Source organism: Erpetoichthys calabaricus, chromosome 17 (assembly GCF_900747795.2).
Source record: "Erpetoichthys calabaricus chromosome 17, fErpCal1.3, whole genome shotgun sequence".
Taxonomy (NCBI): domain Eukaryota; kingdom Metazoa; phylum Chordata; class Cladistia; order Polypteriformes; family Polypteridae; genus Erpetoichthys; species Erpetoichthys calabaricus.
In genome coordinates, this window is record NC_041410.2 from 55,742,328 (window position 1) to 55,767,850 (window position 25,523).

Below are 25,523 nucleotides of genomic sequence, written 5' to 3' on the forward strand. Positions count from 1 at the left end.
ACACAGTCCCCAAAACATTATTGCCATTGTCTCATTGTGCTTTACAACTGTTATTTCTTAATGTTACCAATTTAACTCCATGACTGTCATGAAGTGTGATCCTAGCAACCCTAGGAAGGAACATTATTCCATTCACTTGTATTAAAGCCTCTTCTCATACTTTTGTAGCATTGGATCAGTACTAAAATTTTGACTTTTGGCTTTCAGAACTCACTGGTGTAGTGGAACCCACCCCAGCTACCTTCTGCCTACCTGGTGAGCTGCACCATTGTGCAGTAGATAGATAGATAGTATTTTGGGGAAGTATTGCACACAAGTAGCTGGATGATTGACAGAGTCAGGATGGGCTCAGCCCAAGAAAGCTACAGGGGTTCAGCACATAGGCTCATCACCCATAAGTTGTTGAGGGCCTGTTCTACTGATAATAGGCTAAACATGAATAACTTATGAAAGGAAAGATACATATTTTTTAAATTGTTCATTTGTCTTACTGTGATTAATCTCCAAAAACATTTTAAAATGTCTATGTTACACTGGAGAAATCCCAGGATGTTTTATAATATTAATTTTTAAGCTGAATAAAGGTGTCCAAAGGAGAGTATGAATACAGTACATCAGGCAGGCCTCAGGTTGTGAATGAGTTCTGTTCCTGCAGACGTCTTTTCTATCAGATTTTTTTCTGCCAGATTTTCTATCTAAGTTGGAACTTGCATTGAAAATGCTCATTAATGGAACAATCAGAGTCAATATACGATGTTTTAATACTTATTTTACAGAAAAAAATATAATTTTAGACTTTTGATTAAAAAGGCTGTGGAGGATTGCCGGCTTCCCAGTCCGGCCCTCACCCCCAGGCCGCTAGGAGGAGCCCTCTGGACAGCATATTCGTGCCCCGAGTTCCAGCAGGGCATCATGGACTTTGTAGTGTTGTTACACAGCCTTGCTGGATACCTTGGGGGCCGCCAGGAGTCGCTGTAAGGGGGCTAGTGGGCCCTTACGTGCCCTATAACCCGGGAGTGCGTCATCACCACGTGACAGGAAGAAATGACGTGTTCCCGGGCTGAAGAGACTGTTTACCCTGACCCGGAAGGGATAAGGACTTGGGGGTTTTGCCAGGAACCACTTCCGGGTCAGGGGCTATAAAAGGACTGTGGGAAGCCCAGTACACTGAGCTGAGCTGGGAGGTAGGAGGGCGAAGTGTCTGGGAGTGGAGGATTGTATTGGTTTATTGAGAGTATTGTGTTTATGAATAGTGTGGTGGAAAGGGTGCTTTGTGCACGTGAAGACAAGAAAATAAATACATCTTGTGATTTTACAACGTGTCTGGAGTGGTACCTGAGGGTTCAAGAGGTGGACAAAGGGCTTATTTGCTACACTGGCGTAGAAGAAATATTAATTATTTTAAATTACAAAGCAAAAAATAATTTATACAAATTTGAACTGAACCATGGATATGTGCAGCCTTCCGACCTTATGCTTAAACAGTATACAGTTTTTGTAAAGATACTACAACAATTTATTTCTTTTAAAGCCCAAAATCACACAAGGAATGCTATAATGGCCTTTAACAGGCCCTGTTTTTTGACAGTCCCCCAACCTTGACTCCCTAAGTAGACAACAAAAAACTCTGCAAAAAAAAAGACCATCGTAGGGGAAAAAAATGGAAGATATCTTAGGAAAGGCAATTCAGAGAGACCCCGATCCAGGCAGGTTGGACATGAAATGGTTGTCAAAAAATGGGATAGGTACAATACACAAAACAGAACACAAGTAATTCTCTTCACAGAGCAAGACAGCCAATCCATCATTGCCACTGCAGAATACAATACAATATTACAAACTACAAGACAAAATGCAAGAATAGATTATACTGCTTACTAAATACAGAACTATGACATATAAGGATACAAATTTGTTCCAATACATCAAAAAAATCTGCTAATTGTAGAACCACTTCCAGATTGTAAAAAAGGGGTCAGACAAGCCAGACACAGTGAGAGTCCTGGAGACCTTGGCCAACAAGCCACCTCTGCACTGCTGGCCATTCAACAGCTGAGTCAGTGCTGGGCCAGCCAATCTGATGAAAAGACTCTTCTACCCGATGATTAAAGTGCTCCTTTATCAATGATGACTTTTCCAAAGGTAGGCAAACAACTTGGCAGTAGAGCAGTGGCACTAGGTGCCACAAGGGAATACCAAGAAGAGAAACAGAATAGGTGAGTTAATGGTTTATAGTTTATAAATATCATATTACTTATATTTTAATACTAATGATTAACAACAGAGATGCTGTATGCACAGATAATCAGTATCTCACAAAGGTGAGAAAGGCATAATGATGGCACAAAAAGCTCACAATAACTAATTATTGATCCCTCAGCAGAGACATGCTGTCTTTTCTGAGGAATCATTCAGCATGTCACCACCTGATCCCTGCAGCTGTACTCCCTGAAACAACATGGCTGCCATGCATACTTAGGATGCTGGGAAATATAAACTGAGGGTTCTGTTGTTCATAAGGTTGCCAATTTGCCAGTTTACCTGCAATGGAGTTTAAGGAGTGTGGTGCATGCCCTGCTGGTTACAGTCAATGACACATACACAAAACAGAAGTAAATGAATGAAATTGGTAAAGTCCATACTGTACCGCTGTACTACTCCATAGCCTTAGTGACAGCCACTACCTACTCATCCTCATCAAACCTAATTTAATTCATTCATAAGTAAAAAGTGGAAGTTGTTAGATGAAGAGGAATTGAAATTCAAATGCGAAGAAAAATACAAAGAATTTGATTTTATTATACTAGACAAAGAGCCTGTTTCGACAACGTAAGATGAAACGGGCACGAGTTTGTGTCAGCAGTGTCCATCCATCCATTTTCCAACCCGCTGACTCCGAACACAGGGTCATGGGGGTCTGCTGGAGCCAATCCCAGCCAACACAGGGCGCAAGGCAGGAACCAATCCCGGGCAGGGCGCCAACCCACCACAGGACAAACACACACAAAGCATACAATCGGGACAATTTAGAATCTCCAATGCACCTAACCGACATGTCTTTGGACTGTGGGAGGAAACCGGAGCGCCCGGAGGAAACCCACGCAGACACGGGGAGAACATGCAAATTCCACGCAGGGAGGACCCTGGAAGCGAACCCGGGTCACCTAACTGCGAGGCAGCAGCGCTACCACTGCGCCACTGTGCCGCTGTCAGCAGTGTATGAAGAACAAATGATAAGTAACGAAGAAGTTGTTTTGCAATGATTGTAGTCCGCTTTACTCATTACTGTACAGGCTTGTACTGTTAGCTGATTAATTTTCCAGGCCTATAGTATAATATTGAATGATGAATGTTCCAGTACAATATGGAATAGTAATAAGTATAAGCACCACAAACCTGATATAGGTGTATTGAATAAATGCGTAATTGAATCAGAATGCGTAATTAGGCCTCGAGCTGTAGTCGAAATCGCCTTTCAGGCCTCTAGAGCTTTAATCGAAGTCGCCTTTCTCTTTGAATTTTTGCGGCCGTAAATCCGCCGCCTGCTGCGATGTTGGGGTTGGATGTTGGTCTCGTAAGGTTTTTCAGGCAGCTGCGCAGAAGGCGACTGCACATTCGGCTTCGGACGTGCGCAGAAGGCGACTGCACATTCGGCTTCGGACGGATGTGAGTGAGTGAGTGAGGAGGCAGGCGAATAATGTATTAAGATATTTCATGTAATTTAAAGTGTTAAAAGTATTACAGACAATATTTTATGATGATAAACTGTATGTTAAAACTGTATGTTGTTTTCTTTTTATTTGAACATTTAACCTCTGTAACAGCTGCAAATTGTAGAAGCCCCTTAAAGAACTATTACAGCCTAGAGTCTTTATGGGTAAGTCTCCACAAGCTTTGCACACCTGGGTTTGGATAGTTTAACCCATTCCTCCTGATAGATCCCCTCAGGTTTTTTTGGACTGGGTGGGAAGTGTCTGTAAACTGTCATCTTCTGGTCTCTCCACAGATGGAATGTAAGTCTGGGCCACTCAAGAATAGTCAGAGACTTTTCCTGATGCCACTCTTGCATGGTCTTGGCTGTATGCTTCAGGTTATTGTCATGCTGAAGGAATCATTGCCCCAGTATGAGGTTGTCTGCACTCAAGTTAAGGCACCTGACTGTAATCATTCTGTGACAATATAATGGCGCACAAAATGGCGAAACTATTCCAAATACCATAGCTGCTTTAGTGTTGTTACTCTTAGTGCAGCCTGAGAATATTTAACCCATTGTGTCTGAGTGTGGAATCACAGCTGCACAGCAGCTGATCAGAAAGCTCTACAGCAGAGTTTGTCGAGAACGCAGAGGATTATTGGGATATAGCTTCCAGCCCTGGAGGACATTTGTAGCACACGCTGCCTCAGGAAAGCCACCAGCATATGTATGGATTCCATTCATCCATGCCACAGTCTATTTGAACGTCTCCCATCCAGCAAACACTTCAGAGCCTTTCCTGCAAAGACCTCAAGGCTTAGCAACAGCTTCATCTCAAGAGCTCTAAATGCACTCAATCAGTTCATCTAGTGCTCCAGGTAGAATTGTTTGTACTTATAATTACAATTACCTCACTGTAAACTTGTGCTACAACTGTAACATTGCACAGCCTGGGCCACTTTATGAACCATTTGCACTATCTGAACTATATATATATGAATAGTGTACTTATGTTTTCATAATGTATATTTTTTCATTGTTTTTTTATCATTATTTTTTATCATTTTATAGGAAAATAAGTGTATGGAGTATTCACAAATGATGATAACTTGCTTCTAAGTCAATTTAGATTTCCAAGAGCTATCTTCTTGTAGCTGTGTGCTATTAGAATACTAGGATGTATACGTTGTGAAGGACAGCCAGGTCCCATGTCCGGCAGGGACACCCCTGCTGCATCTGTTCCGGGGGAGCCACCATGGGCAGCTCAATACCTCTCCCGGGATGCTTGGTGGCAGCCTCCCTGGCGGACGATGATTCCCCAACCTGGCGCATGGCTCCATGGGACATGGAGTCCTCCACAGCCTGGTTGGGGGCTCGGATGGCCTCCAGGGGGAGCTGCATGGATTTTGCAGCCCGGCTGGTCAATTCCTCAGCCTCACCCGGAAATGCAATTAGGCCCAGGTGATCAAGCACCTGGAATGCTTCCGGGTGGGGTATAAAAAAGGCCAGCCACCACCACTCAAGAGAGCCAGAGTCGGGAGGAGGAGGGCTAAGCCTGAGGAGGAGTGGTGGTGATAGAAGGACTGTTGTGGTATTTGTGAGTGTTTTTGGGACTGTGTTGGGCCTGTGGGACACGGGGAAGGCGTGCCCCACGGCTGAAGAAAAATGAAAAAGTATTTTATTTAAGTACGTGCCTCTGCCTCAGTCTGTGCCGGGTTGGGCGCTATATAGCGCCTTTCACAACATGATATGATTTTTATGATGAAATGCATTACAGTTTGTATATTACATTTTACAAATAAATTGTTAACTTCACTTAAATAATGTATACTGTTAATGATTAAACATGTGGGGGCATGTTGGCACAGAGGTAGCGATGAGCTGGTTCACAGTCTTGGGATTGTTCTTGCTTTGTGCTCCATGCTTGCTGGGACTGGATGGATAGATGGATGGAACAATTAAACATATATAATGAAGATTTTTATTTTGCCCTCTGAGCTTACAGCTGGTTTAATATTTACTACAGATGCTTATCATGTGGCAATTAGTTATGTGGAAAAGGAAAACGGAAGAATAGGAAGTGAGTGTTGATACCTTTAACAGGGACAGTACTGCTGCAATAAATTATTTCATCCAGGCTCATTCCCATCCCAGCAAGAATCTTGCCAGAGACAGGATCAATCCCTGGATGGGGCACCAGCTCATCGCTACCGCTGAAACACACATGGTTAATACATGCTTTAATGCATTCTTTCATGAAAATTATATCAAGTATAAATCTTAGTATTCTAAAATGTTCAGACAGCTGTAATACCATGAATGTAATGTATTCTCTGTGGCGATCACTGCCTGTGCGCTCGTGTCGGCGTAAGAGAAAGCATGTTTAAGAAGCACGTAGTGATTAACGACTTGGGAACACATAGAATACAAAGCATTTAACGTGCTACTTTAGTTACGATAGGATGTGAGAAGCTCTAGTAGATTAAACGTCAATTTTATGATGAACTTTCCGATGTTCAACTTTAATGGCAAAATAAACTACAAGATTAAAGTGGAAATTTTGAGATTAAAGTTGACATTTCAACTTTAATCTCAACATAGACCTGTTTTCTTCACTGAGTCATTTTTGTTCTTCTCTGTGGCCCTAATATGCTTCCATATAACACACACACATATGGCTGCCTTTTCATGTGGACTTTCACATCTGACCACTTTTTTTTTATTTTGGGTACTGTGTGACTTTCTGAACTTGAACTCTTGAGGTCTGCTCCATCAATTTCCTTCTGTTGCTCAGTCATACCACTGCCCAAGCCTCCAAATTGTACATTTTTCTTTGCCTCCACTTCACTAAGTAGGACCTCCATTTCACATTTGGTGAAATTCTTCTTTTTTTATACATGCTTTTACCATTGTATTTTAACAAAACACTGAACGGAAGGTTTTTTATAGTGATTTGCATATTCAAATATGAGAAATTCTGGGAGGAGTCAGGATGGGGCTGTAGGCACATGCATGTGCATTACAATTCACATTGGTTGAGATTTATAAAGGGGAAGTGCGTGGAAATTTGCTTACGCACAGTTTTATGGATTTGAATTTTTTTATGCGTATACACATTTCTGTTTTTGTTTGTATGCCATGTTTTAGTACATGAGACCTCTCAGATGTAAAAACCTCAAAACAGACAAAATTGTGCATAAAAACAACTAAATACTTCAGGCATAAATTTTGCTGTTTGTGAAACACCATTATTTTTGCAAATTTTTCGATCATCCATGTCATTGTGTTTTTTCTCCTAGGAAATGAAGTTTTTAAAATTGTTTTTATGAAGTGGACACCCACTTCTTTGTCATAGTGCATGTGATTTGTAGTTAAACGTAAAATAAAATATACACATTTCATTGTGTCATTGGCATGATTCTTCACATGAACCAACTGGGACAAAGCAAAATGAGAGAGTTTTAGGGAATATCAAGGGTCTCATTTATATGTCACATTTTTCCAGTGGTCTGAAGTCACTGTCCCAGAAGATTCAAGGCCAACTCCATCTTCCTCTCTGCTGCTTCCACTCCACTTTACTTTCTGGCCTTAAGAACCACCATACTATGCCTTTGACAAAGCAAGCAGAGTCTTTGTGAATCTACTATTCACTCTTTACACATACAATAAATATGGCTTTGATTTGGGACACCAGCCCTGCATCATTTTATCTGTGTTTTATTTGTACAATGGATAAAAACGCCTTTTCAGGAACAGTAAGGCAGCTCAGTGGCTAAGAGTGCCACCTTGTGCATTTAGAAACCTAGCTTTGAGTTTACACATTCTGTGCTGCATGAAGAAATCGGTCCTCTCGGCTCAGGACTGGGTATTGCAATAAGCTGGCAAACTAATCATATGTGGTTCCTGCCTTATGCCATATGCTGCTGGGATAGGCTGCATACTCCTGTGGCCCTGAATTGGAAGTAGTGATGCTGAATGAATGAATGGCAAGCACAAAGCACTGAGCAGCATACATTATTTAGAAAAATTAACGGCTTTCAAACTGATTGCTTGTTGAAATATACAAAGATTCACTTTAGAGTTCAATCACTTTAATGCAATGTTTCTGTATGGATTGTTTATTTAAATGTGCTACTTTTATTCCTAGTTATCTACACAAAAAGAGGATATTTTCTGCTTATGGAGATTCAGAGTGCCATCTGGTGGATTTTCCTTATTACTAAGGTTTTATAAACACACCATCTTGAGGCCGTCATACTGTAATTGTTGCTATTAGAAAATGTGCGGCAATAATAAAAAAAAAACATGCTCTCACTGGCCATTTTCGGCCAATCAACTGCATACTAACAAATCACATGCCTAAGTTGAATTTTCAGTAGTTCGCTTTTTATCTCTTAATGATAATTGGAGGGCTAGAAGTGAGCACTTCTGAATTTTATTTGCGTATATTATCAGTTTTTAACTACTGAGTGATGACGGTATGATGGTATTCTGACTGCTTCCTGCTTGTGTTCAGCAGGATTTCTGACTGTTTTGTCTGCTTTGGTTTCTTTATGGATTTCCAAACTGCTTGGCTAACCATTGGATGGACTGGTAGTCAGTGTGGCTGTCAATAGTGTGGATTGTCACCTCTGACGTGGCTGACATATAATGCTGTGCTCTGCTGTCTTTATGGTACATTTTGGGAAGACCTCAATCCCTGTTCCTGATTTACTCTGAAAATGTGAGCAAGTTGTTTACTTCTGACTTTAAAAAATATAAATGTAAACAATTCTGTTATGTCTCTGTGCTTGTAAAGTGCCTAAGAAAGGATTTGCTATAATAGGCAATGGTGTCTCTGCATTAAGAGAGGGTGGGGGAACTGCCCATATTTCCCCAGCAGATGGGGCTGTTGTGCAAAAATTAAATAAGTAATAAACTAGCCTTAATATAATTATTAAAATGTTTATAGCAAACTGGGCATCACTGTCATAATCAAGTTTTTTTTCCAGTTTTCTATGATATGCCCAATGATTTTTCTTATTTAGAAAAATATTTCTGTTTGGCCCCTCCTTTAACCGTCACCTTATCGTGGTGGAGGGGTTTGCGTGTCCCAATGATCCTAGGAGCTCTGTTGTCCGGGGCTTTATGCCCCTGGTAGGGCCACCCAAGGCAAACTGGTCCTAGGTGAGGGATGAGACAAAGAACGGTTAAACAAACCTCCTATGAAGAAAAACAATTTTGGACGGCGTTTTCCCTTGCCCGGACGCGGGTCACCGGGGCCCCACTCTGGAGCCAGGCCTGGAGGTGGGGCTCGATGGCGAGCGCCTGGTGGCCGGGCCTGCACCCATGGGGCTCGGCCGGGCACAGCCCGAAGAGGCAACGTGGGTCCCCCTTCCCATGGGCTCACCACCTATGGGAGGGGCCAAGGAGGTCGGGTGCAGTGTGAGTTGGGTGGTGGCCGAAGGCGGGGACCTTGGCGGTCCGATCCTCGGCTACAGAAACTGGCTCTTGGGACGTGGAATGTCACCTCTCTGAAGGGGAAGGAGCCTGAGCTAGTGCGCGAAGTTGAGAGGTTCCGGCTAGATATAGTCGGACTCACCTCGACGCACAGCTTGGACTCTGGAACCAATCTCCTTGAGAGGGGCTGGACTCTCTACCACTCTGGAGTTGCCCCCGGTGGGAGGCGCCGAGCAGGTGTGGGTATACTTATTGCCCCCCAACTTGGAGCCTGTACATTGGGGTTTACCCCGGTGGACGAGAGGGTAGCCTCCCTTCGCCTTCGGGTGGGGGGGACGGGTCCTAACTGTTGTTTGTGCGTATGCACCGAACAGCAGTTCGGAGTACCCACCCTTTTTGGAGTCCCTGGAGGGGGTGCTAGAGGGCATACCTTCTGGGGACTCCCTCGTTCTGCTGGGAGACTTCAATGCTCACGTGGGCAATGACAGTGAGACCTGGAAGGGCGTGATTGGGAGGAATGGCCCCCCTGATCTGAACCCGAGCGGTGTTTTGTTATTGGACTTCTGTGCTCGTCACGGATTGTCCATAACGAACACCATGTTCAAGCATAGGGGTGTTCATATGTGCACTTGGCACCAGGACACCCTAGGCCTCAGTTCGATGATCGACTTTGTGGTCGTGTCGTCGGACTTGCGGCCACATGTCTTGGACACTCGGGTGAAGAGAGGGGCGGAGCTGTCAACTGATCACCACCTGGTGGTGAGTTGGCTTCGATGGTGGGGGAGGATGCCGGTCAGGCGTGGTAGGCCCAAACGTGTTGTGAGGGTCTGCTGGGAACGTCTGGCAGAGCCCCCTGTCAGAAGTAGCTTCAACTCCCACCTCCGGCAGAACTTCGACCACATCCCGAGGGAGGTGGGGGACATTGAGTCCGAATGGGCCATGTTCCGTGCCTCTATTGTTGAGGCAGCTGACCGGAGCTGTGGCCGTAAGGTGGTCGGTGCCTGTCGTGGCGGCAATCCCCGAACCCGCTGGTGGACACCGGCGGTGAAGGATGCCGTCAAGCTGAAGAAGGAGTCCTACAGGACCCTTTTGTCCTGTGGGACCCCGGAGGCAGCTGATAGGTACCGGCAGGCCAAGCGGAATGCGGCTTTGGTGGTTGCTGAGGCAAAAACTCGGGCGTGGGAGGAGTTTGGGGAGGCCATGGAGAATGACTTTCGGACGGCTTCAAGGAGATTCTGGTCCACCATCCGGCGTCTCAGGAAGGGGAAGCAGTGCAGTGTCAACACTGTATATGGTGGGGATGGTGCGCTGCTGACCTCGACTCGGGACGTTGTGGGTCGGTGGGGGGAATACTTCGAAGACCTCCTCAATCCCATTAACATGCCTTCCAATGAGGAAGCAGAGCCTGGGGACTCAGAGGTGGGCTCCCCCATCTCTGGGACTGAGGTCACCGAGGTGGTCAAAAAACTCCTTGGTGGCAGGGCCCCGGGGGTGGATGAGATACGCCCGGAGTTCCTCAAGGCTCTGGATGTTGTAGGACTGTCTTGGCTGACACGCCTCTGCAACATCGCATGGACATCAGGGACAGTGCCTCTGGATTGGCAGACCGGGGTGGTGGTCCCCCTCTTTAAGAAGGGGGATCGGAGGGTGTGTTCCAACTACAGAGGGATCACACTCCTCAGCCTCCCTGGAAAAGTCTATTCAGGGGTCCTGGAGAGGAGGGTCGGTCGGATAGTCGAGCCTCGGATTCAGGAGGAACAGTGTGGTTTTCGTCCTGGTCGCGGAACAGTGGACCAGCTCTATACCCTTAGCAGGGTCCTGGAGGGTGCATGGGAGTTTGCCCAACCAGTCTACATGTGTTTTGTGGACTTGGAAAAGGCATTCGACCGTGTCCCTCGGGGAATCCTGTGGGGGGTACTCCGAGAGTATGGGGTACCGGCCCCCCTGATAAGGGCTGTTCAGTCCCTGTACGATCGGTGCCAGAGCTTGGTCCGCATTGCCGGCAGCAAGTCGAACCCGTTTCCAGTGAGAGTTGGACTCCGCCAGGGCTGCCCTTTGTCACCGATTCTGTTCATAACTTTTATGGACAGAATTTCTAGGTGCAGCCAGGGTGTTGAGGGGGTCCGGTTTGGTGGGCTCAGGATTGGGTCACTGCTTTTTGCAGATGATGTTGTCCTGTTTGCTTCATCAGGCCGTGATCTTCAGCTCTCTCTGGATCGGTTCGCAGCCGAGTGTGAAGCGGCTGGGATGAGAATCAGCACCTCCAAATCCGAGACCATGGTCCTCAGCCGGAAAAGGGTGGAGTGCCCTCTCAGGGTTGGTAGCGAGATCCTGCCCCAAGTGGAGGAGTTCAAGTATCTCGGGGTCTTGTTCACGAGTGAGGGAAGAATGGAGCGTGAGATCGACAGGCGGATCGGTGCGGCATCCGCAGTAATGCGGGCATTGCATCGGTCTGTCGTGGTGAAAAAGGAGCTGAGCCGCAAGGCGAAGCTCTCAATTTACCAGTCGATCTATGTTCCTACCCTCACCTATGGTCATGAGCTATGGGTAGTGACCGAAAGAACGAGATCGCGAATACAAGCGGCTGAAATGAGTTTCCTCCGCAGGGTGTCTGGGCTTTCCCTTAAAGATAGGGTGAGAAGCTCAGTCATCCGGGAGGGGCTCAGAGTAGAGCCGCTGCTCCTCCGCATCGAGAGGAGTCAGATGAGGTGGCTCGGGCATCTGATCAGGATGCCTCCTGGACGTCTCCCTGGTGAGGTGTTCCGGGCACGTCCAACCGGGAGGAGGCCCCGGGGAAGACCCAGGACACGCTGGAGGGACTATGTCTCTCGACTGGCCTGGGAACGCCTTGGGATTCTCCCGGAAGAGCTAGAAGAAGTGGCCGGGGAGAGGGAAGTCTGGGCATCTCTGCTCAAGCTGCTGCCCCCGCGACCCGACCTCGGATAAGCGGGAGACAATGGATGGATGGATGGATGGATTTCTGTTTGGAGAAGGTGATATTTTCTTTGTGCCTGGTGCCGCTAGCCTGTTTCCAAGTTGAAAGTAAGGCTTTTTTTCATCTCTTCAGCGTTCTAACCACACCAATAATCAAGTATGCACATGTGAATCTTGAATTTGCAGTTCCACCTTAGGGCCTGACGGATACAAGTGATCTATTGATAATTTTTTCTGTGACATAATTTAAAGGGTACATGAACTCAGACATTTCACTACACTGGAATAGACATTATCAATATTATCATAAATTATGTTGATTACAATACAATTTAACACTTTGCCCATCGAACAAAACCTGGATTTTAAACATTTGGGATGACATTCTGACAGGAAGAAATACTGCCTGGTTTGGAAACAGCACACAGGAGGACCACAAGGCCCTGTATAGAGTGGTGCAATTGGCTGAACGGATCACTGTGTAGCAGCATTACTTTAATTGCCTGCAACTCCCAGCAACCCAGGTAATATTACACCTTTGTGCAGCTTCAGAGTAGTGCGGGGGTTGCTGGGAAGAAAAAGAATTAAGCGTTCCCTTTAAAAAGGACCCAAAAAGACACAGCGGGGATTGCAATCATCTGTGTTTATTTGTTTCTATGCTTCACACTCTTTTGAATTACAACTACAATTACAGTTTCTATCTGGATGTAAGTGCTTGTTCTGTGCCAGCTTATTCATGTGATTTCGTCTTGGTTGGCTAAGTCTTTGTCTGGGGGAGACTTCCAATCATGCCAAACCTTCATGCAATAAAAAGAACCTGGTGGATCAAAACTCGTCATTTTCATTCAGAGGGTTGTTCACGGGGGGTTTTAATTCCACACATCATCATAATCTGCACATGTTGTACTGGACTGTGTTTGGACTTTTATCACAAGTATTAATTATTTACTGTGTAGTGTCTAGTGTATTGTTCGGTTTCCTCTGTTGAGTATTTGTAAAATAATTATTGCTATTAGGGGTTAGGCATACGCATTGCTTATTTAATAATTATTTTTTTCCTTTCTTTACAATTTGTTGATTCTGTTTATAAATATCTCTAAAGCAAATCACCTTAGGCCAGAGTGAATGTTAGCATGTGAATGTGAACATCCAAACTTACAGGACATCTACACCATATGATTTTGGAACCTGATAACGAAAATAATCAGCCGTGATTCTTCCCAAAAATGGCCTCTTCTGTGTTCAGCAGTCAGTAAAATGATACTGTGGCATGAAGACCAGCTCAGAGAGACTGAGGAGATGCTTTTTTCTACAGTCCATTCAAATCTTGAATGAAGAAAGTGAATGGAACTACATTGTGCCATATCGACTCTCTTATATTGTTATTAAGTTATTTATTTATTATTTATCATATAATTTATAATTTTAAGATAATGTATACTATTGCACTCATTTAACCTAATGATTTTATTGATATTTATAAAGTCATGTATTTTTGTGACTGTCCTTCAAATTCCTCTTAAATGCACAAATTTAGAGTTTAGCAATTAAGCTTTTCACTACATATTGTACTGTATGTATAATTCGCATGTGACAAATAAAGTTTGACTATACTTGACATTGGCCTGAAAAATTACACTCAACATTCTGGGACTGAAATTGTTAATGTGTTTAGTGTTGACTGTCATGTATTGGCTGTGCAATGAACTGTTTTTTGAATAAATATTCATTTGCATTTTTGCTTTCAGTGTTTAATATTTGATGTTTGTTGAAATATATTTTAATACTGTCCTTTGGTGGTTCTACTGTATGACAAAATTACATGTTCACAGATATTTTTATGTGATATTTTAAGGCATTATTCTGATGGCATTTTTTATCACTAGTGTTGGTAGTCTAATACATTATGAAATGCGGTGTTTCTCCTTCGTTTCCTCTCTTGAGGCTTATCACCCATTAGTATTTAATTCTTCCAAGGCATGCAGATATGATGATTTTTTCTCCTCCTTGTCCATCGTCTACACATATGCACCAATGGCTCCACCTCACACTGTTCTCTTGAGGCAACACCATTCTTACTCACTTTCTCCAGCTCTGTGAGTTGATCCAAGCCAGGATACATCCTGAGATCTGCAGGAGGCCATGCACCAAGCCCAATAAATTCAAGCAGAGGTGAGGATCTCATAAGACTTGTAAGAACTGCACTTTAAATGCCTGAGCATATCTCTTGCTCTTCCTCTTTTTCTCTCTTTCATGCTATGGTACTCTACAGATGATTCACCAATCAAAAATCAGGATTTGCTAGAGCCCACTCTCATAACTTTGACAAGTGAAAATGACAGTTTTCATTCCAAGGCTTATTTCATGTTATGTGCCCTGTTACTGAAACAAAAAAATGAAAAAAATTGAATTAGATACATAATGAAATAAGTAACATGCCTATTTTCTGACACATTAAATCATTTATGCTCGTATCATTTTGCTTTTATTTATTTATTGTCATATTTTACAGTTCTTTTATATATTTATTCATTTATTTGATTTTGTCAAAACTATTCTTTCATAAGCATGGATTTAATATATTAACATCATCTATACTAATAAAAGGCAATGCCCTCACTGACTGGCTGACTCACTGACTGACTGACTCACTCATCACTAATTGTCCAACTTCCCGTGTAGGTGGAAGGCTGAAATTTGGCAGGCTCATTCCTTACAGCTTACTTACAAAAGTTAGGCAGGTTTCATTTCGAAATTTTACGCGTAATGGTCATAACTGGAACTTGTTTTTTGTCCATATACTGTAATGGAGGAGGCGGAGTCACATATCGCGTCATCACATATTATGCCTCCTATATAATCACGTTAAGTGAAAACAAGGAAGAGATTTACAGCACGAGTCAAACGCGGGAACGAAGGTAAATGACATTAATTGTTGAGTGTCTTTTAATACTGTGTAATTGTTGAGTATCTTTTAATACTTTGTAAGCATACATATTAACAGATGTGCAATTAAACGTGTGCATTTACTGGGTGATTTCTCAGGCTTAAAGCTCGAAGTGATCACTCGAGTGAAGGCAGCTTCACAAAAAAAACAGATCCTTAACAAACTGTTATTGGTATATTTTCCCTCAATTTTAAAAGGTTTTCTTTTCTTCTTAATAAAAATTTAAAAGCAGAATTTCGCCGGTGTGAACCGCGGGGATTTGAGCGACTGACGCATACAGACATATTCATGAGTGCAGGTACTTCGGAAAGAAAGCACCGTGTAAACCTAAAGTTTAAATTAAGTTCATAGACCTACAAAAGGTTGCCATTGATTTCAGGCAAGATTGCTTTTCTCCTGTACAACTATACGTTGCATTCTCAAGAGTGTGCTTGCACCGCTTGGTCATATTACAACCAGAGTGCTGAACTGACAAAGTGATATACAAACAGAACAATCGTAAAAACAGGATTAAATAAAAAGGCTGCTTCCGTTGGCAAAGCAACGAGAAAAGAAGACCTTATATGACGTTTGTTTATAAAACAGCGGAGAGGCTGTGTGAAGTCAGCTTCACAAAAAAACACATCCTTAACAAATTGTTATTGGTATATTTTCACTCAATTTAAAAAGGTTTTCTTCTTAATAAAAATTTAAAAGCAGTACTTCGCCGCTGCAAAGCGCGGGGATGTATATATATAGATAGATAGATTTATATTATTATTATATATACCGTATTTTTCGCTCCTTAAGACGCACCTGACCATTAGACACACCTAGGTTTAGAGGAGGAAAACAAGAAAAAAAATATTCTGAACCAAATGGTGTGCTAATATATTTAATAAAATATAGCAGAATAATATTTCAACCATGTAAAGTCAACAGCGGTATTAAGAACCATCATCACTGACATTAACAAATGAAGAGAGACTTTAAGGTTCAAGCACTCTTCTAGTTTTCTGGAAACTCCAAGAACTCCTCATCGCCAGTATCAGAATTTATGAAGCTCAGTTGCCCACAATCACTTTGCAGGAGCACGTACCTATCACGCGGCATAACCTGTCTAAAGCCACCAGGGGACAAAGCACGTTTCGACCAATGTTCCCTGAACTTATATCGCCAGTCTAGTCCCGTCTCTATTTGTAATGCCACAAAGCCCTTCATCTCATCTTTTGTTGTGGGTTTCCACTTTGAAAAACGAGAATGCGTTGCAAGCGCAGCCCTCAATTCAAAAAATTGTTCTGCAGACCTGTTTGTCTCGTCTGACAGTAGCTGAAAGTATTCCTCCCACACAAACCTTGCTGTAGGCGCATCGGGTATGCGAATGCGCTCCACCTTGGGAGCCATTGGCTGGTGTCCGATCAGCTGATGCATGTTCCTTACTCTCTTGCTCGATCTCCTGATCACTCTCAACAAAATCAGATTCTGAAAAATCAGAGTCCGACTCAGTGATAATGCACAAAATATTGTCTACTGAGTATTTTGTTTTCTGCACTCGCTTCGCTCCTTCGTGAGATGTCGATGTCATCTTGTCTTTGTTTACATTTGTTTACATTTTGTAACTCACGCACACGGAAGGATTAGATGCCGAGTCAATGAGTCTAACATAACAGTGAGTTTTGTCACCATTAACAGCTGATTATCACCCTCTACCCCTGGATTTCGACTTTTGTCAGGTAATACGTGACACCATATTTGCTCCATAAGGGCTCATTTTTACTTCATACTCAGAACACGTACGCGCCCACATCATGGCTGCCACACATTCCCAGCGTTCATTTGACGCGTCCTCTGAGCAGGTCCTCAGAAATTAACGCGACGCGTGCGCGAGTTGCAGTACCAGCAAAAAGTCAGGGGGCACAGTGTGCAAAAAGTTGGAATGTGACGTCAGAGTCTCTGGTTACTATCTACATGTGACAGAAAGCCGCTTTGTGGATCCTATGAGATCGATGTGCGCGCTTCGATGTTTGATGAATGGTTCGATGTGGTGAAGCAAAATGCCAACATACAAATGCATTTGTGGTGCTTTTATATTCAATTGTCGCATATTCCCTGTCATAATGACATGATACATTTTAAAAGTCTCACATACCGTCTTTTGTGCCATCTTTTTTTTCTAGGGCTTCCTCCGGTACTGACAGCAGCGGCAAACAGCAATAGATCGCCACACAGAACACATTAGAATCCTAAGATTTATACTTGATATCACTTTCATGATGAAATGCATTAAAGTATGTATGTCACATTTTACAGATAAATCGTTAATTTCATTTAAATAATGAATACTATTAATAAATACACAAAAGGGTGGTGACACGGTGGCGAAGCGGTAGAACTGCTGTCTCGCAGGGAGTCATGTCACTGGTATTCTCTGCTTGGAGTTTGCAAGTTTTCCTTCTGGGTTTCCACAGTGTGCTCCAGTTTCCTTCCTAAGATATGCAGATTTGGTTACACTAAAATGACACTAGTGTATGTGAGTGTTTGTATTCACTTTGCGATGAGCTAATGCTCATCCAGGGATTGTTTCAGCCTCATGCCCAATGCTTGCTGGAATGGGCACATCCCTGGATTGATGGATTTAATCATAAACCATCCTTTGTAGAGATATTGCGGTAAGGTATCATCGGAATTTAATGGGTGTGCCAGGCAATTCATAACACAGCGAAGCCGAACCAGTTCTCACCGTGATGATATCTCGCACTGCCGCATTTCCGTAAAGTACGTGCACAAGTATAAACAGTAAAACGCTTGTGTAGCAGGAGCGGCCACTGCAGCATGCATCCCGTCGCGTGAATAGCGCCTTAGACACACAGACATTTCCACACTTCTTTTGGGGGAAAATAGTGCATCTTATGGAGCGAAAAATACAGTACCTATTTTATTAATTTGAAATGCAGTTTTACTGTATGTTGTTCTACAGTACATGTGTCATGTTCAATTTCTTACAGAAAATAAATAATGTTTAAAACAAAATTATCCTTACGATATCCTCATATCTTACTTAGGAGTGAGTTTAAACTCATCCACCTTAACCAACTCTACTCCTTGCATTCTCACCATTCCACTGACCTCCCTCTCATTTACACACATGTATTCTGTCTTGTTCCTACTGACCTTCATTCCTCTCCTCTCTAGAGCCACGGTTTTCAAACTGTGGTACGCGTACCACTGGTGGTACTCGTGTGGTCCTTTATTTTCCACGAATCGATGTTGCTAGAATGCCAATATGTTGCATATAATCATATATAGTATAAATATACAACTGTAAATGCGTGGAAGACTCTAAGCCGGCTTTTATTAGCACAAGCACCCATTTCCTTAATTAGTTTAATATCACTTTAACGTCATAATTATAGTCATTATAGTGATAAATTAACGATTCATTGACAGTGGTACTTCAGTTTACTGGTCCTCGCGGAGTGGTACTTGTTCAAAAAAGTTTGAAAACCGTGGCTCTAGAGCATATCTCCACCTCTCCAGGGTCTCCTCAACCTGTTCCCACAATGTCATCAGCAAACATCATAGTCCACGGGGACTCCTGCCTAATCTCGTCTGTTAACCTGTCCATCACCATTGCAAATAAGAAATGGCTCATAGCCGGTCCCTGATGTAATCCCACCTACACCTTGAATGCATCCATCACTCCTACCACAAACCTCACCATGGTCACACTTCCCTCGTATATATCCTGTACGACTCTTACATACTTCTCTGCCATTCCCAACTTCCTCATACAATACCACAACTCCTCTCGAGGCACCCTGTCATATGCTTTCTCTAGGTCCACAAAGACGCAATGTAACTCCTTCTGGCCTTCTCTAAACTTCTCCATCAACACCCTCAGAGCAAACATTACATCTGTGGTGCTCTTTCTTGGCATGAAACCATACTGCTGCTCACTAATTATCACCTCACTTCTTAACCTAGCTTCCACTATTCTTTCCCATAACTTCATGCTGTGGCTCATCGATTTTATCCCTGTGTAGTTACTACAGTTCTGCACATCCCCCTTATTCATTTTATTACTCTTTAATTTAATATTGTTTTTTTTTGTATCAGTATGCTGCTGCTGGAGTATGTGAATTTCCCCTTGGGATTAATAAAGTATCTATCTATCTATCTATCTATCTATCTATCTATCTATCTATCTATCTATCTATCTATCTATCTATCTATCTATTCTTAAATATCGGCACCAGTACACTTCTTCTCCACTCCTCAGGCATCCTTTCATTTTCCAAGATTCCATTAAACAATCTGGTTAAAAACTCCACTGCCATCTCTCCTAAACACCTCAATGCTTCCACAGGTATGTCATCTGGACCAACGGCTTTTCCATTCTTCATCCTCTTCATAGCTGTCCTTACTTCCACTTTGCTGATCCGTTGCACTTCCTGATTCACTATCTCCACATCATCCAACCTCTTCTCTCTCTCGTACTCTTCATTCATCAGCCTCTCAAAGTACTCTTTCCATCTGCTCAACACACTCTCCTCGCTTCTGAGTACGTTTCTATCTTTATCCTTTATTACCCTAACCTGCTGCACATCTTTTCCAGCTCGCTCCCTCTGTCTAGCCAATCAGTACACGTCTTTTTCTCCCTCTTTAGTGTCCAACCTCTCATACAACTCATCATATGCTTTTTCTTTAGCCTTTTCCACCTTTCTCTTCACCTTGCACCTTATCTTCTTGTACTCTTGTCTACTTTCTGCATCTCTCTGACTATCCCACTTCTTCTTTGCCATCCTCTTCCTCTGTGTACTCTCCTGTACTTCCCCATTCCACCACCGGGTTTCCTTTTCCTCCTTCCTCTGACCAGATGTCACGTCAAGCACCCTTCTTGCTGTCACCCTTACTACATCTGCTGTAGTTTCCCAGCTGTCTGGTAACTCTTTACTACTACCCAATGCCTGTCTCACTATCTCCCTAAAACTCAACCTTGCAGTCTTCCTTTTTCAACTTCCACCATTTGATTCTTGGCTCTGCCATCACACTCTTCCTCTTCTTGATCTCCAACATCATCCTACAGACCACTATCCTATGCTGCTTAACTACACTTTCCCCTGCCACCACTTTGCAGTCTTCAATCTCCTTCAGATTGACTCTTCTGCATAGGATGTAATGTACCTGTGTGCATCTTCCTCCACTCGTAGCCCTATGTTCCTCCCTCCTCTTAAAATATGTATTCACCACAGCCATGTCCATCCTTTTGGCAAAATCCACTATCCTCAGACCTTCTTCATTCCTCTCCTTGACACCATACCTACCCATCACCTCCTCGTCTCCTCTGTTCCCTTCACCAACATGTCCATTGAAATCCGCTCTAACCACCACTTCCTGTACCTTGGGTACACTGTTCATCACTTCATCCAACTCACTCCAAAAATCTTCTTTCTCATCCATTGCACACCTAACTTGCGGTGCATATGCACTAACAACATTCATCATCACACCTCCAATTTCCAGCTTCATAATCATTACTCTGTCTGACACTCTTTTCACCTCCAAAACACTCTTGACATATACTGTTCCTTTAGAATAACCCCTACTCCATTTCTCCTCCTATCCACACCATGATAGAACAATTTGAATCCACCTCTGATCCACCTGGCCTTACTTCCCTTCCATATAGTCTCTTGCACGCACAATATTTCAACTTTCCTTTTCTCCATCATATCTGCTAACTCTCTCCCCTTACCAGTCATACTGCCAACATTCAAAGTTCCTACCCTCAGTTCCACTCTCTTTATCTTCCTCTTCACCTCCTGCCTCCGGACACATCTCCCCCCTCTTCTTCCCTTCTTCTTCGACCAACAGTAGCCTAATTTCCGCCAGCACCCTGTTGACTCACAGTACTGGTGGTGGTCATTGTTAACCCGAGGCTCGGCCGATACGGTATGGAAATTTGTATTGTTGTCCGCATATTGATTTGGCAAAATTTTACACTGGCTCCCCTTCCTGACGTAACCCTCCCCATTTATCCAGGCTTGGGACCGGCATGAAGTAACACACTGGTTTGTGCATCCCCTGTGGCTGGGTTATCTCTTATCTCTCTAAACTCATAAATACTTAAATAATGAGCAATGCAATAGAAACGCAGCTCTAATAAAACCTTTTCTGGGTTTTTTTTGTCCACTTTTGCTTCTGTAAGAAGTGGTTCAGGTGATGTAACTTATGCTTTTTCACTCTCTGCAGCTGCTGCAGCTATTTGCCACTTTTATTTCTTTCAACTAATCGTTTGAGCTCTACTCCTTTACAATTTTTTGCCCACAACATTCATGATATGATGGCATCAAAAGTATCCCTCTGCACTGTGTCCCTCTCCAACTCGTAGTCTGCTATAGGGCTCTTTTAAGATCTTGATATGCTAAGCATGCACCATTTCTTTTTTTAATCTCTTACCTCTCTAAATACCTACTGTACATAAAAGAAACAAGATAGAAACACAGGTATGATGAATATATAGGGTGTCACAAGAACGACAAAGAGACATTGGAAAGGTTTGGGGCAGCCACCCGTATAATATTTCTGGCTGCAAAATCGATCAAAAAGAACAGACATGTTCACACAACAGAACTGACTTACTGCCTTAAAATGGCGGCCTTTAAATGCAAGTAGAGGAAGTGATGTCATCAGGGCCGGAACCAACAGTGATGTCATTGGTTGCCCCAGAACCGGGCGGCACTTCCCGAGAATAGTCTGCAAGGAATTAAGAGAGAGAATCAGTGCACTTCGCCGCCCCCTAGTCAGGCATGGAATTACTTTTATTAAAGCCCTTTAGTTGTCCCCTAAGCACGCGTGTGTGACAAGGGATACAAGGAAATCCCGAAAAAGAATATTTTGTTCAAGTGCTGTTTACAATCACAACATCTTACAATGTGCACATAAAAAATGACACTTTATCGCATCTAACGTTCCTATTGACCATATATGTTTTAGGCAAATAAATGATTATATTAAAGTCATTTTAAACTACTTTGGCATAATTTTAGTAGTAAATTGTTACAGATGAAATGAATGAGGCATACCTGGGGAACTGTCCACATTGCATCATATGATCTAGCGAGAGCTGAAAACATGATGTCATGGGTTGCTAGCGACCTGATGTATGTATACAAGAGTTAAACCACTGAAAATCCTCACATTAAGTAACTGATATATGGGGCAGTATCTTTAGAGCTTTTTGAATGTGGAACAAGGCTACTAAGCAAAGCTCAACTGATGAGAGTTAGACTTAAGCCCAGAGCCAAAATGCAGGATGCGAGAGAGAATGTGGAAATAGAGAGAATAGGAGTAATTAGGTGTGATTTTAAGATGGGCAAGTAGACCAGGCACCCCACTGGGTAGACGGGGGTTCAAGACCCATTGACACAGGCCAGGGGCCTCATGTATAAATGCTGTGTACACACAAAAATGTTGTGTACACCTGTTTCCTCGCACACTTTGAGATGTATAAAAACTAAACTTGGCATAAAACGTTAAATTTCACGTTCATTGGGATTTATAAAGGGGAAGTACGTGGAACTTGGCATATGCACAGTTTTATGCATCTGGATATTTTGTGCGTACAGACGTCTGTTTTTGTCCGTATGCCATGTTATAGTGTGAATTCTACGCACAGCGTTATACATGAGGCCCCAGGACAGGAAGGCTCCTTGGATGGTTCAGGTGTCCTCAACGTACAAAACTGCTTCTAATCCACAGAGGAAATGCTGTGCAGTGGTATTAATTCTTCCATGTCCATAACAGCTCCTCTGGTGTATACACAACAGAATTCACTTAATGATTTGCACAAAGTAGTTCCAAGAAGTCACAAGACTACAATGTTTGATAATGTAGGTGAAATATTTCTTTAGAAAAACACCTTTGTTTTTCTTCGCTTTTGCTAATCTTCTTATTAAATGGAAAGTGACTCCAAATTGTGCAAGTCAGGATTTTATAATGCATTCATAAGTGATCAGAAGAGTACGAGATGCAGTGGATAGATTTATAATAATGCACATTTCTTGATTATTTTTATTTGTGCTTCTGTAAATTTGAGCTAAATTGTAATTTTGTTTTTACATTTTGTCAAGCTATGTAATATTCTATACTGTTTTTAGTTATTTTACTTTAAATTGTATCCTTGTGATGTATTATGCTCTGTGACACGAACATTGGTTTCTTGACCATTATTACAATTATCCATAATAATAATAATAATGCATGACAACTTACAACATGAGGATGCAGGACAATAGATATATTTTATAAAGTTGGAGAACAGTCAGTGACTTGCTCAAGGTCTTTTAGTAAGAATTGAACCAGCAACCTTGTGGTCCAAGGCCAAACCCCACCTCCCCACCCGTCACACTGATGATCCATCCATTTATTTTCTAGCTATTATTTATTTATTAATGCAGTGTTCATCTGGATTTCTTCTACAATCTATTGTTCTTTTCACAGTTCAGAGACGTAAGTGTAAATTATCACTTCTTTAATCAGCCCGTGTCCTCTGCTAGGTCTCCTGACATCAACTGTCAATACTGCTGCATGGAAATGGTAATCACAGCACAAATAACTGAGGCCTGTTTGGTCACTGTGTAAAATAATTTAGTGTCTTATTTCTTCCTAAAACTGGATCGTTGCCTGAAGAAAAACAGAGGACATTTTTGAGCCATTTCCAAACCCAAGGAAGCTGAAGTATGAAAGAAGGGTGTATTTATTATAATTAAAGGATATAAGGAAAGAGTTAACTGTAGGGGTAACATGAATACATAAACCGATGGAAGAAAAGCACAGATCCAATATGATAGATGATACTCCATTCTCTTTCACGCACTCTCTTAACTTCAAGTTCACTGACTGAGGGACTGGAAGGAACTTTTAAGCCCCAGCCAGGGATGACTTCCATAGTAAATCCCATAATCGTTTCTTGGGTTAGCAAATGCCTTCTAGAAGCCCTGGGATCATCCCGTAGGAGCTCCAGCTGGTGGTGACAGCCACTTGTGTAACTTTGCCCTGCAGATTCTACTTAAAGGCAGTTAGTATGGTTCTGTTCTTCTTTACGTGCAGCAAGGAACCATGAAGCTCCAGAATTCATTGGTCCACTCAGACAGACAGATGAGCCACCCAATCATAGCTATAATATTTTTTGCAAAATGTAATTTGTCTAAATCAAGAAAAAATAGCCTGGACAGAGCAGGAATCATTTCATAGACAAAAATAAGACAATATGACCAGTTTTCTCAAATTAAACCAAAGTTCTTTCCATTAAAATAAAACTCAGAGAAAAAGAGCAAGCAGCTCAACCTTACATAAGATGACTTCTGTGGCATCTCACATAGCATACATGTTACAAATCAAGGAGTACTTCCTAATAAAATCCCAATGAGGCCAATCAAGGACGCTGGGAAGCAAGCTGTCAGAATAAAAAACTGTTCAATATAGTGAAATGTCCCAAAAATGATAACAAATAGCCCCACAAGAGGAAGGAAAAGTCAACCTTTGGCTTGAAGCAAAAAGGGCAAATGAAGAATCTTTATATATAAAATGATTTGGTTTTCAAAAATACTTTGAAACAAAGGAAACTCAGAGGATCACAAAAAGCAAAGAAGGAATTGCCTGAAATAGGTAATCCAGTAGCAAGCAAATCGCAATACCAAATCTAAAAGAATTGTCAAAAACAGAGAAAAAAGTTTTTGAAAAATCCAGAAACAACCCCAGAACATCAGAACTCACCAACACCACAAATCACTTTCAGTGAACCACAAGAGACTGCTTGCTTCCCAGCCTTTATAGGCCTGAGGCAGAACCTATGCAATGAAAACATGTGGAACATGGCAGAACAAGCAGGGACACATAAGGACTACATAAAACACCAAACTGATAAATGTATAGCTACACAAATAACAAACGTAAATAACAATATTATCCTAAACAAAACAATCAAAAATGAATAGAAAAGTCAATTAATTTAAATACAAACCAGGGGAAAGACCAAGGATCATATATAACAGTATGCTTGCAAGCCCAGATGGCTTCAATAACTTTTGGACATTACATTTTCCTTTGCTGCTTGAAAAGTGGGATTCTCCACTAGGAAGAATTAGACAGAAGCACAGTTTCATGGCCGAAGTGGGAAGATCTTAGTTTTCATCAACAGAATCTAACAATTAGAGTGGTATTTAAAGTGTTTGTTGGTAGTTTTTGAAAGGTCTCATCACAGTTTAAAATGCATACTTTATAATGACTTTGCCAGTGGCAGAGAAATGTCTAAGTAGTAGAGGAAAAAAAATATAAGAAAGCAAAGAAATTAAAATCTCCATTTCAGTGTTGGTGGGGAGCTGAGGAAACCACAAACCAGGGTCTGCCTTCTTGACTGAAAGGATCAATAGGAGTCTCCTGACACAACTGTCCAAAACAGCTTCTTATCAGTAAAACCAGTTTTGTATTTTGCCATTTCCCGTAATAAAAAAACTGTTTTGCTCAATT

At 42.4% G+C, this 25,523-nt stretch overlaps 1 protein-coding gene across 1 annotated transcript in view; it reads right to left on the reverse strand.

The window, feature by feature from the left end:
- The window catches only part of LOC127526110 (craniofacial development protein 2-like), a 1,015,936-nt gene that overhangs the window by 643,304 nt on the left and 347,109 nt on the right, over positions 1-25,523 (reverse strand). The gene's annotated exons all lie outside the window — the stretch shown is intronic.